The following is an 11198-nucleotide window of genomic DNA, read 5'->3' on the forward strand; positions in this document are numbered from 1 at the left end:
TATGTTTTTGCGTGTGATTTTCATAGCGCCGGTATTACAGGTTGTGCGGTAAGGCTAAAATGCTTGCATTCCAGCTTATGCTGACACGATCCATTCTGCTATCTGAAAGCAGTAGTTATGAGTTTTGCGCCACAAAAATGTTTCACAACACTCATAACTAAACTGTTACAAAGTACACTAACACCCATAAACTACCTATTAACCCCTATGCTGCCGCTTCCTGACATCGCCACCACTATAATAAAGTTATTAACCCCTATTCCGCCGCCTTCCCGCATCGCAAACACTATTTAAAACTTATTAAAACCCCTAATCTGCCGCTCCCGACATTGCCGCCTCTAATAAAAGTGATTAACCCCTATTCCGCCTCTCTCCGACATCGCCACCACTATAATAGTTATTAACCCCTATTCCCCCGCACCCCAACATCGCCGCCACTATAATAAAGCTATTAACCACTATTCCGTCGCTCTCTGATATCGCCGCCACTAAAGTTATTAACCCCTAAACCCCTGGCCTCCCACATCACCGCCACTAAATAAACCTATTAACCCCTAAACCTAACAACCCCCTTACTTTAAATTAAAATTACAATAGCCCTATCTTAAAATAAATAAAAACCTGTGAAATAAAAAAAAAAATAAGTTTAAACTAACAATTAACCTAACATAACTATTATACTAAAATTAAAATAACTACCAATTAAATAAACTAAATTACACATTTTAAAAAACCTAACACTAAAAAAATGTAAATCTAAAATTACAAAAAATAAAAAATACTAAATTACAAAAAATAACAAACGAGATTATTCAAATTAAAACAATTATACCAAATCTAATAGCCCTATAAAAATAAAAAAGCCTCCCCCAAAATAAAAAAAACCCTAGCCTACATTAAACTACCAATTGCCCTTAAAAGGTCCTTTTGTAGGACATTGCCATAAAGAAATTAGCTCTTTTACCTGTAAGAAAACACAAAGACCCCCTAACAGTAAAACCCACCAACCAACCAACACCCCAAAATAAAAAAAACTAACTCTAACAAAAGCCTAAGCTACCCATTGCCCTGAAAAGGGCAATTGTATGGGTATTGCCCTTAAAAGAGCATACAGCTCTTTTACATTGCCCTTAAAAGGGCATTCAGCTCTTTTAAAAAGCCCAAACCCTAATCTTAAAAAAAAAAAAAAAAAAAAAAAGTAAAAAAACCCCAACACTAACCCACGACGACCCACTCACAGTTTCTGAAGTCCGGACATCCAGACGGTGAGGTGTTCTATCTTCATCCAGGTGGCGTCCTCTATCTTTATTTAGGCGGCATCTTCTATCTATATCCAGGCGGCATCTTCTATCTTCATCCCGGCTGTGTCTGCTATCCTTATCCCCACGGCGCGGAGCAGCTCCACCCTTAAAGACATCCAGCGTAGAGCATCCTCTTCATACGGTCACCGCCGTACACTGAATCTTCAATGCAAGGGAGCCTTTTCAAAATGGTGTCCCTTGCATTCCTATTGGCTGATTTGATTTTTGAAATTCAAATTAGCCAATAGGATGAGAGCTACTGAAATACTATTGCTGTTCAAATCAGCCAATAAGATGGGTACTACTGAAATTCTATTGATTGATTTGAATAGCCAATAGGATTTCAGTAGCTCTCATCCTATTGGCTGATTTGAATTTCAAAAATCAAATCAGCCAATAGGAATGCAAGGGACTCCATTTTGAAAAGGCTCCCTTGCATTGAAGATTCGGTGACTGTATGAAGAGGACGCTCCGCACCGGATGTCTTCAAGGATGGACCCGCTCCGTGCCGCCGGGATGAATATAGGAGACGCAGCCGGGATGAATATAGAATATGCCGCCTGGATGAAGACTTCTCGCCACCTGGATGTCCAGACTTCAGAAACTGTGGGTGGATCATAGGGAGTTAGTGTTAGTGTTTTTTTTTTACTTTTTCTGGGTGTTTTTTTATTTTTTTATTTTTAGATTAGGGTTTGGGCTTTCTTAAAAGAGCTGAATGCCATTTTAAGGGCAATGCCCATACAAATGCCCTTTTCAGGGCAATGGGTAGCTTAGGTTTTTGTTAGGTTTTTTATTTTGGGGGGTTGTATGGGTGGTGAGTTTTACTGTTGGGGGGGTCTTTGTGTTTTTTTTACTGGTAAAAGCACAAATTATGCTTACCAGATAATTTCATTTCCTTCTGTATAAGGAGAGTCCAACAACTTCATTCCTTACTGTTGGGAAATACTGAACCTGGCCACCAGGAGGAGGCAAAGACACCCCAGCCAAAGGGTTAAATACCTCTCCCACTTCCCCCATCCCCTAGTCATTCTGCCGAGGGAACAATGAACAGTAGGAGAAATATCAGGGTATAAAAGGTGCCAAAAGAAAATTATAATTTAGAGGGCCGCCCATCGGAGAACACAGGCGGGGGCCGTGGACTCTCCTACAGAAGGAAATGAAATTGTCTGTTAATCATAATTTTATGTTTTCCGTCTTAATATAAGGAGAGTCCACGGCTTCATTCCTTATTGTTATACCCAAGCTCTAGAGGACACTAAATGATGATGGGAGGGATAAAAAGAGAGGCGGACCCTAATCTGAGGGCACCACAGCCTGCAAAACCTTTCTCCGGAAGACTGTTTCAACTGAAGCAAAACATCAAACTTGTAAAATTTAGAAAACGTATGTAAAGAGGACCAGGTAGCCGCCTTACAAATCTGATCCATGGAGGCCTCGTTCTTAAAGGCCCAAGAGGAAGCCACTGCTCTAGTAGAATGAGTCGTATTTTTCTGAGGAGGTTTATGTCCCGCTGTCTCATAAGCTAAGCGGATAACACTCCGTAACCAAAAAGATAAGGAAGTCGAAGAGACCTTCTGACCCTTATGCTTCACAGAATAGGCAACAAACAAGGAAGAAGTTCCTTTTGAAGAAGAAGGATTGGAACACAAGAAAGGAACCACAATCTCTTGATTGATGTTGCGGGCTGACACAACCTTAGGAAGAAAACCTAATTTAGTATGTAGGACAGCCTTATCAGAGTGGAACACCAGATAAGGAGGCTCTCATTGCAAGGCAGAAGCAATAGCCAGTAGAAAAAGAACCTTCCAGGACAACAATTTAATTTTAATTTCATGCATAGGCTCAAATGGAGCCTGTTGCAAAATCTTAACAAGATTTACACTTTAATGAGGCGCCTTAGATCTAAACTCGGGTCTGATATTAATAAGATCCTTAACAAAGGACTGTACATCTGGAAGTTCCGAGAGCCTCTTGTGCAGTAAAACAGACAGGGACGAAATCTGTCCCCTTAGGGAACTTTCAGAAAGACCCTTTTCCAGTCCATCCTGGAAAAAACGATAGGATCCTGGCAACCATAACTTTATGCCAGGGAAATCCACACTCTTCACACCAGAATAAGTAAGTTTTCCACACCTTATGATAGATGCGATGAGTAACCGGCTTACGAGCTTGAATGAGAGTATCAATAACTCTCTCGTAAAAACTTCTCTTGGCTAGGACTAAGTGTTCAATCTCCACGCAATCAGCCTTAGAGAACCTAGATTTTGGTGAACAAAAGGACCCTGTTCCAGCAGATCCCTGCGACAAGGTAACTTCCATAGAGGAGAAGATGACATCCCCACCAGATCCGCAAACCAGATGGCCTTAAGGAGGTCTGGAGGGCAAGATATGCCTAAGCTAGCTTGCAACATCTCTGGTCCGTTAGGAATATCCTCATAGATATGGATTCTATTACAGTACCCAGGAATTCTACCCTGGTGCGTAGAATAAGAGAACTCTTTTTTTTTCTAAGTTTATCTTCCATCCATGAGATCAAAGAAGAGAGAGAAGAGATACCGAATGGTCCTCCACCAGACGAAAAGATGGCGCTTGTATCAGAATATCGTCCAAGTAGGGAGCTACTGCTATGTCCTGGGTTCTGGCAAAGGCTAGAAGAGCCCCTCGAACCTTCGTAAAAATCCTTGGGGCAGTAGCTAGACCAAACGGAAGTGCAATGAACTGGAAGTGCTGGTCTAGGAACGCAAACCTTAGGAACTGGAAGTGATCCTTGTGAATTGGAATGTGAAGCTAAGCATCCTTCAGATCTATAGTGGTCAGGAACTGTCCTTCTTGAACTAGGGGAAGGATGGACTTTATTGTCTCCATCTTGAAGGAGGGGATATTTAGAAATTTGTTTAAGCATTTTAGGTCCAGAATCGGGTGGAAAGTTCACTCTTTCTTTGGAACCACAAACAGGTTGAATAGTATCCCAAACCTCTTTCCGCAATAGGAACCGGGACAATGACTCCTAAGGAGGACAGATCCGCTTGCACCCCAGAAAGGCTTCCCTCTTTTCTGGCTTGGAAGACAAGCTTGAGAGGAGAAATCTGCCCTTGGGTGGATGAGATTTGAAACCTATTTTGTCTCCCTGAACTGTGACCTCCAGGACCCATGGATCCTGCACGTCCCTGAAATAAGCATCTGAAAACAGCGACAGTCTTCCCCTACATGATCCAGCGCCGGTTTGGGGGCCGCCCCTTCATGCCGATTTGGTCTCGGTGGGCTTCTTGCTCTGCTTGGATTTATTCCAGGATTAAACCGGCTTCCAAGTACTCTTGGCTTGCTCGGGCTTAGAGGAGGACTGTTGTCATTAGAATTTCTCAGAACGAAAGGAATGAAAATTCGAACTCTGTCCGTTATACTTGTTTGTTTTTATCCTGCGGTAGGGAGGCACCCTTGCCTGCTGTAACCGTGGAGATAATGGAGTCCAGGCCCGGACCAAATAAAATATTTTCCTTTAAAAGGAAGGGAAAGAAGCCTAGACTTAGAAGTCATATCCACAGACCAGGACTTCAGCCAGAGTGCCTGACGGATCTGAACTGAAAAAACAGAGACCTTAGCATTTAAGCAAATAATCTGCATGTTTGCATCGCAGATAAAAGAATTTAGCAATTAAGGCTTTAATTCTTTCCTGGATAACGCCTAGGGGACCCTCCACCTTGATCAATTCCGATAAGGAGTCGCACCAGTAGGCCGCAGCTCCAGCAACCGAGGCAACAGCCGCTGCCGGTTGAAACAAATATCCTGTATGTTGAAACATTTTTCTTAGTTTCCATCTTTTTATTCATTGGCTCTCTGAACAACGAACTATCCTCAAGTGGAATAGTAGTACATTTGGCCAGCGTGGAGATAGCACCATCCACCTTAGGGACGGAACCCCACAACTCCAATTGAGAGTCCGGGACCGGGAAAAATTTCTTAAAGAAAGACAAAGGGGAAAAGGAAGATCCAATTCTATCTCATTAGTTTTACAGGAACAGGAAAAGTTAACGGCACTACCCTGTCCTCATAAACTCTGTCTAATTTAGGAATCAAAGGTTCATCAGGCAACTTGGCCTCTGGAACCTCTAATTTATACAGGACCTCCTTTAGAAGAAAACGTAAGTGTTCAATCTTAAATCTAAAGGCTGGTTCCTCCGCAGCAGGAGGCTTAGAGGTAGAAGACTCCGACCCAGAAAGTTCACCCTCTGAAGTCTGAGTGTGACTCATCCTTGGATAATTGAAAAACAGATAAATCCAATAAATCTTTTGATGACCCCTGGGCAGGAGAGCTATGTTTACCTTTCGCTTGCGCTTGGTAGGGCGAGGTAAAGCACTGAGCGCCTCAGACACCGCCGTTTTTAACTGCGCGGTAAAGTCTGATGGTAAAAGGCTCCCTCCAGATGGAGGATCAGGCGTGCTACGGGAAGCTGCATATGATAAGGGCGATGACTGATGGGTATGCATCTCACGGGACGGCGAGTCCTCAGAGGTGGACGGCTCAGTGGTACTAAAGGGGTTAACCTTCTTAGACCTAATAACTTTGTCAAGGCATGTGGAACATAGTTAAGAGAGCGAGCATACCAAGGCCTCCTCACAATATAAACAGGTATTACTATTTGGAATAGAGGGAGTACCCTCAAAAATATCAGAATCATCCATAGCTTAAGCTAATGACAGTAGGACACAGAATAGAACGATCTTTTTATTTCTCACAAAAACGGCACCTTTATACTCCCAATGGCTGGGGCACTCGCTACCTCCTAGACCCAGACAATACAGAGAAAAAGCGCCTTCTCCGACAGCCAGCTCGGTCAGGAAAGAGGAAATGAAAGCGAGACCACTCCTGGTCGCGTGGTGCGCAAGGCAGGACCGCCCATGCTATGAGAAAAAGCGTGCCAAGCTACAAGCTGCGCAGTGTTCAAAGTGAAAGTAAAAACCTGTGTGTTCCAGCCACATAAGTCTATGAGCCCAATAAAATCTCTTCGCATAAAGCAGCATAAAATAAAAGCAACACATTTGATTAATCCCCACTGTTCAATATTCCCCCTCAGGAGATATTAGCCCATGATTCTATTACGATAAAAGGAGACACACTGTGACCCTGTCTTCTAGCGTTTCCAACATATGTAAAAATTGAAAAGATCTTGCCAGAATCGATGCTGTGGAACGGAAACACAGCCTCTCAAGTGTGACAGTCTTGTAGCATCGCTCCTGACATGGACTTGAGTGAAGAAAACGAGCAGGCAGTGAAACTCATCAACACTGATTGCTTAAGGAGCTGTTAGCAGGCAGTCTAGATGGGTTCGCAGAAAGACTCTCTTCCTGCATCTCCAGTCTCTAACTTTCGTCAATGCTCTCACTGAGAGGCTGACAAGACTACTTAAAACTCCAGTCCCATCTCGAAGGGCAAATATCCCTCCTAAGGAACTACTCCGAAATCTTCTGACACTTCTATGCCATCCTCCTGTGACGAAAGGCAAAGAATGACTGGGGGATGGGGGAAGTGGGAGAAGTATTTAAGCCTTTGGCTGGGTGTCTTTGCCTCCTCCTGGTGGCCAGGTTCAGTATTTCCCAACAGTAAGGAATGAAGCCGTGGACTCTCCTTATATTAAGAAGGAAAGAGCTGATTTCTTTAGGTCATTTTAAGGGCTATTGGTAGTTTATTGTAGGCTAGGGTTTTTTTTTTATTTTTGGTGGGGGGGGGGGCTTTTTTTATTTTTATAGGGCTATTAGATTAGGTGTAATTGTTTTTATTTTGAATAATTTTGTTTGTTATTTTTCATAATTTAGTGTTGATTTTTTGTAATTTTAGACTTTAATTTTTTAGTAGTGTTATTTTTTTTTTTTTAATGTGTCATTTAGTTTATTTATTTTGGTAGTTATTTTAATTTCAGTATAATAGTTATGTTAGGTTAATTGTTAGATTCAATTTAGGTTTTTTTAATTTCACAGGTAAGTTTTTATTTATTTTAAGATAGGGATATTGTCATTTTAATTTAAAGTTAGGGGTTTGTTAGGTTTAGGGGTTAATAGTTTAATTTAGTTTTTTTGCGATGTGGGGTGCTGGTAGTTTAGGGGTTGATAGGTTTATTTAGTGGAGGTAATGTGGGAGGCCAGAGGTTTAGGGGTTAATAACTTTATTTAGTGGCTGCAATGTCGGGGAGCGGCAGAATAGGGGTTAATAGATTTATTATAGTGTCGGCAATGTTGGGGTGCAGGGGAATAGGGGTTAATAACATTATTATAGTGGCCGCGTAGTCGGGGAGTGGCGGAATAGGGGTTAATAGCTTTTATTAGTGGCGGCGCTGTCGGGAGCGGCAGATTAGGGGTTAATAACTTTATTTAGGTGTCAGTGTTGTCGGGGGCGGCAGATTAGGGATGTTTAGACTTGGGGTTTATGTTAGGGTGTTAGGTTTAAACGTAACTTTTTTTTCCCCATAGACATCAATGAGGTTGCGTTACGGAGCGTTTCATTCCGCGATCACAGGTGTTAGGTTTTTTTCTAACACACTGTCCCCATTGATGTCTATGGGGAAAGTGTGCATGAGCACGTCAAAGCAGCCCTTGGATTTTGTGCGGTATGGAGCTTATCGCCACCATATCGCACGCACAGGACTTGTAAAAGCAGCGCTATGGAGGGTGAAATAATGCAACTGTTGTTGCGTTCGTTTCGCACCCTCTATAGCGCAAAATTTGTAAAATAGGTGTATGTGAATAATGAGCCTTAGTACAGACAGGTTACAATGATACCATCTATTTGGTGCACAAACCTACCGTGTATTCCCTTCTCTCTCACCTTCTATTTCATGCAAATACCACACACGTACATGTCCTCTCTTCTCTTTCATTCCCTGCTTTATGTAAATAGTACATACACATGCTCTCTCTTTTCTCTCACCCTCTGCTTTATGTGAATAGTACATACACACGCCCTCTATTCTCTCTCACCCTCTGATTTCTGTGAATAGTACACACACATGCCCTCTCTTCTCTCTCACCCACTGCTTTATGTGAATAGTACACACACACATGCCCTCTCTTCTCTCCCTCCCTCTGCTTTATGTGAATAGTACATACATATGCCCTCTCTTCTCTCTCCCTCCCTCTGCTTTATGTGAATAGTACATACATATGCCCTCTCTTCTCTCTCCCCCTCTGCTTTATGGGAATAGTACATACACATGCCCTCTCTTTTCTCTCACCCTCTGCTTTATGTGGATAGTACACACGCATGCCCTCTCTTCTCTCTCACCCTCTGCTTTATGTGAATAGTACTCACACATGCCCTCTATTCTCTCTCACCCTCTGCTTTATGGGAATAATACATACACATGCCCTCTCTCCCCTCTCACCCTCTGCTTTATGTGAATAGTACATACACATGCCCTCTCTTCTCTATCACCCTCTTATTTATGGGAATTGTACATACACATGCCCTCTCTTCTCTCTCACCCTCTGCTTTATGTGAATAGTACATACATATGCCCTCTCTTCTCTATCACCCTCTTATTTATGGGAATTGTACATACACATGCCCTCTCTTCTCTCTCACCCTCTGCTTTATGTGAATAGTACATACATATGCCCTCTCTTCTCTATCACCCTCTTATTTATGTGAATAGTACATACACATGTCCTCTCTTCTTTCTCATGCTCTGTGTTATGTGAATAGTACATACACATGCCTTCTATTATCTTCTCTATCACCTTAAAGGCATTTGAAACCCAAAATATTACTTTCATTAATCATATAGAGGATTCAAATTTAAACAACTTTCCAATTTATTTCTATTATTTAATTTGCTTTGTTTTCCTGGTATCTTTTGTTGAAAATCATACCTAGATAGGCACAGGAGCTGGAATCTAGCTGCTGATTGGTGGCTGCACATATATAACTCTTTTTATTGGCTTAACAATTGTGTTCATCCGGCTCCTAGTAGTGCATTGTTGCTCCTTCGAAAAAGGATACCAAGAGAATAAAACAAAATTGAGGAAAGAAGTAAATTGGAAAGTTGCTTAAAAATGTATGCTCTATCTGAATCACAAAATACAATTTTTGGTTTTGCTGTCCCTATAAGCTTCATGTAAATAGTACATGCACATGCCCTCTCTTTTATCTCCTACCCTCTACTTTATGTTAATTGTACATACACATGCCCCCTATTCTCTTCTCTCTCTCCATCTGCATCATGTAAATAACACACACACACACACACACACACACACACATGCCCTCTCTTCTCTCTCACCCTCTGCTTTATGTGAATAGTACACACACATGCCCTTTCTCTTCTCTCACCCTCTGCTTTATGTGAATAGTACACACGAACACGCCCTCTCTTCTCTCTCACCCTTTACTTTATGTGAATAGTACATACACATGCCCTCTATTCTCTCTCACCCTCTGCTTTATGTGAATAGTACACACACACATCCCCTCTCTTCTCTCTCACCCTTTGCTTTATGTGAATAGTACACACACACACATTCCCTCTCTTCTCTCTCACCCCCTGCTTTATGTGAATAGTACACACACATGCCCTCTCTTCTCTCTCATCCGCTGCTTTATGTGAATAATACACACACACATGTCCTCTCTTCTCTCTCACCCTTTGCTTTATGTGAATAGTACACACACATGCCCTCTATTCTCTCTCACCCTTTGCTTTATGTGAATAGTACACACACATTCCCTCTCTTCTCTCTCACCCCCTGCTTTATGTGAATAGTACACACACATGCCCTCTCTTCTTTCTCATCCGCTGCTTTATGTGAATAGTACACACACATGCCCTCTATTTTAATATTATTGATCAATTTCAATATCCCCCAAAAATTAATAATGTAAGGGAATTATAAAGTACCCATTACTGTGTTAAACATTAGTTGCTTTTGGGGTGAAATAAAATCCTAAACCATGAAATATTGTCTGTTATAAATGATCTGACAGATGATATTAATTCTGATGTAGCTGTTAAAACAGAAGATCTGAGTGTAACGTGTCATCTGGAAGCTCCAAAGCAGGAAATGTGTGACAGTGACAATGCAGGTAAGTGCACGTGTGTGACGTGTCTTCTGTTTGTGAGGTATTGCCTGGTTTTATAGCTTATTGTCTGTAAGTGCTGTACATTATATCACCAGTCAGGGTGTCACCACAATCACACACTGAGTGTCACAATATAGCCTGATACTAACTGACTGTTATCACATTTCTAGTGTTTGGTTATATCAGCCCTGATCGTATAATGACACCAAGCAGGAAGACCCTATTCAGCTGCTGACATTTATATCAGATTATACCAGAGTATAATCATTGTGATCTGATTAGATGCACTGGTAGAACTTCGTAGGACTTCGTAGGAGCATAAAATAAATCGCACAGCGCTATGTTATCTTTAAAGCCGCTTGTAATATACCTTTAACACCGCTCTTCCAGCTATGATGTCACATTGCACAGTTAACCCCGCCTAGCCTGAATATCCTTGCTTGATTGTTAGACTGCAAGACTTCACTTGTGTGATCTGCAAAACATTCTGAGAGTAAACACAAAGAAATACAGCAGCACTCAAGGGGTTTGAGAAAAAATATACAATCCAATTTTATTGATTCATCATTTAAAATGGAAGTCACAGCATACAGGAGGAAGAAGAACAAAGACTACTTACATGTTTCGTGCCGGATAGACACTTAGGAGCGAGCTTCATTTAGTTTAATAGCGTGATCGGGCCGGCTGCGAATAGACAGCGTGCCCAGATGCCGTTAAAAAAACCCCAGAACCACTCAGTAGAGCAAGAAGCTCCCCCCACACAGCTTTGCACTATTGTGGCACCTTTAGTGAACCTGGAGCGGCGTCTTGTGAATTGTTTTCTGACCTGT

The sequence above is a fragment of the Bombina bombina genome, chromosome 4 (genome assembly GCF_027579735.1).
Source record: "Bombina bombina isolate aBomBom1 chromosome 4, aBomBom1.pri, whole genome shotgun sequence".
Lineage (NCBI taxonomy): Eukaryota > Metazoa > Chordata > Amphibia > Anura > Bombinatoridae > Bombina > Bombina bombina.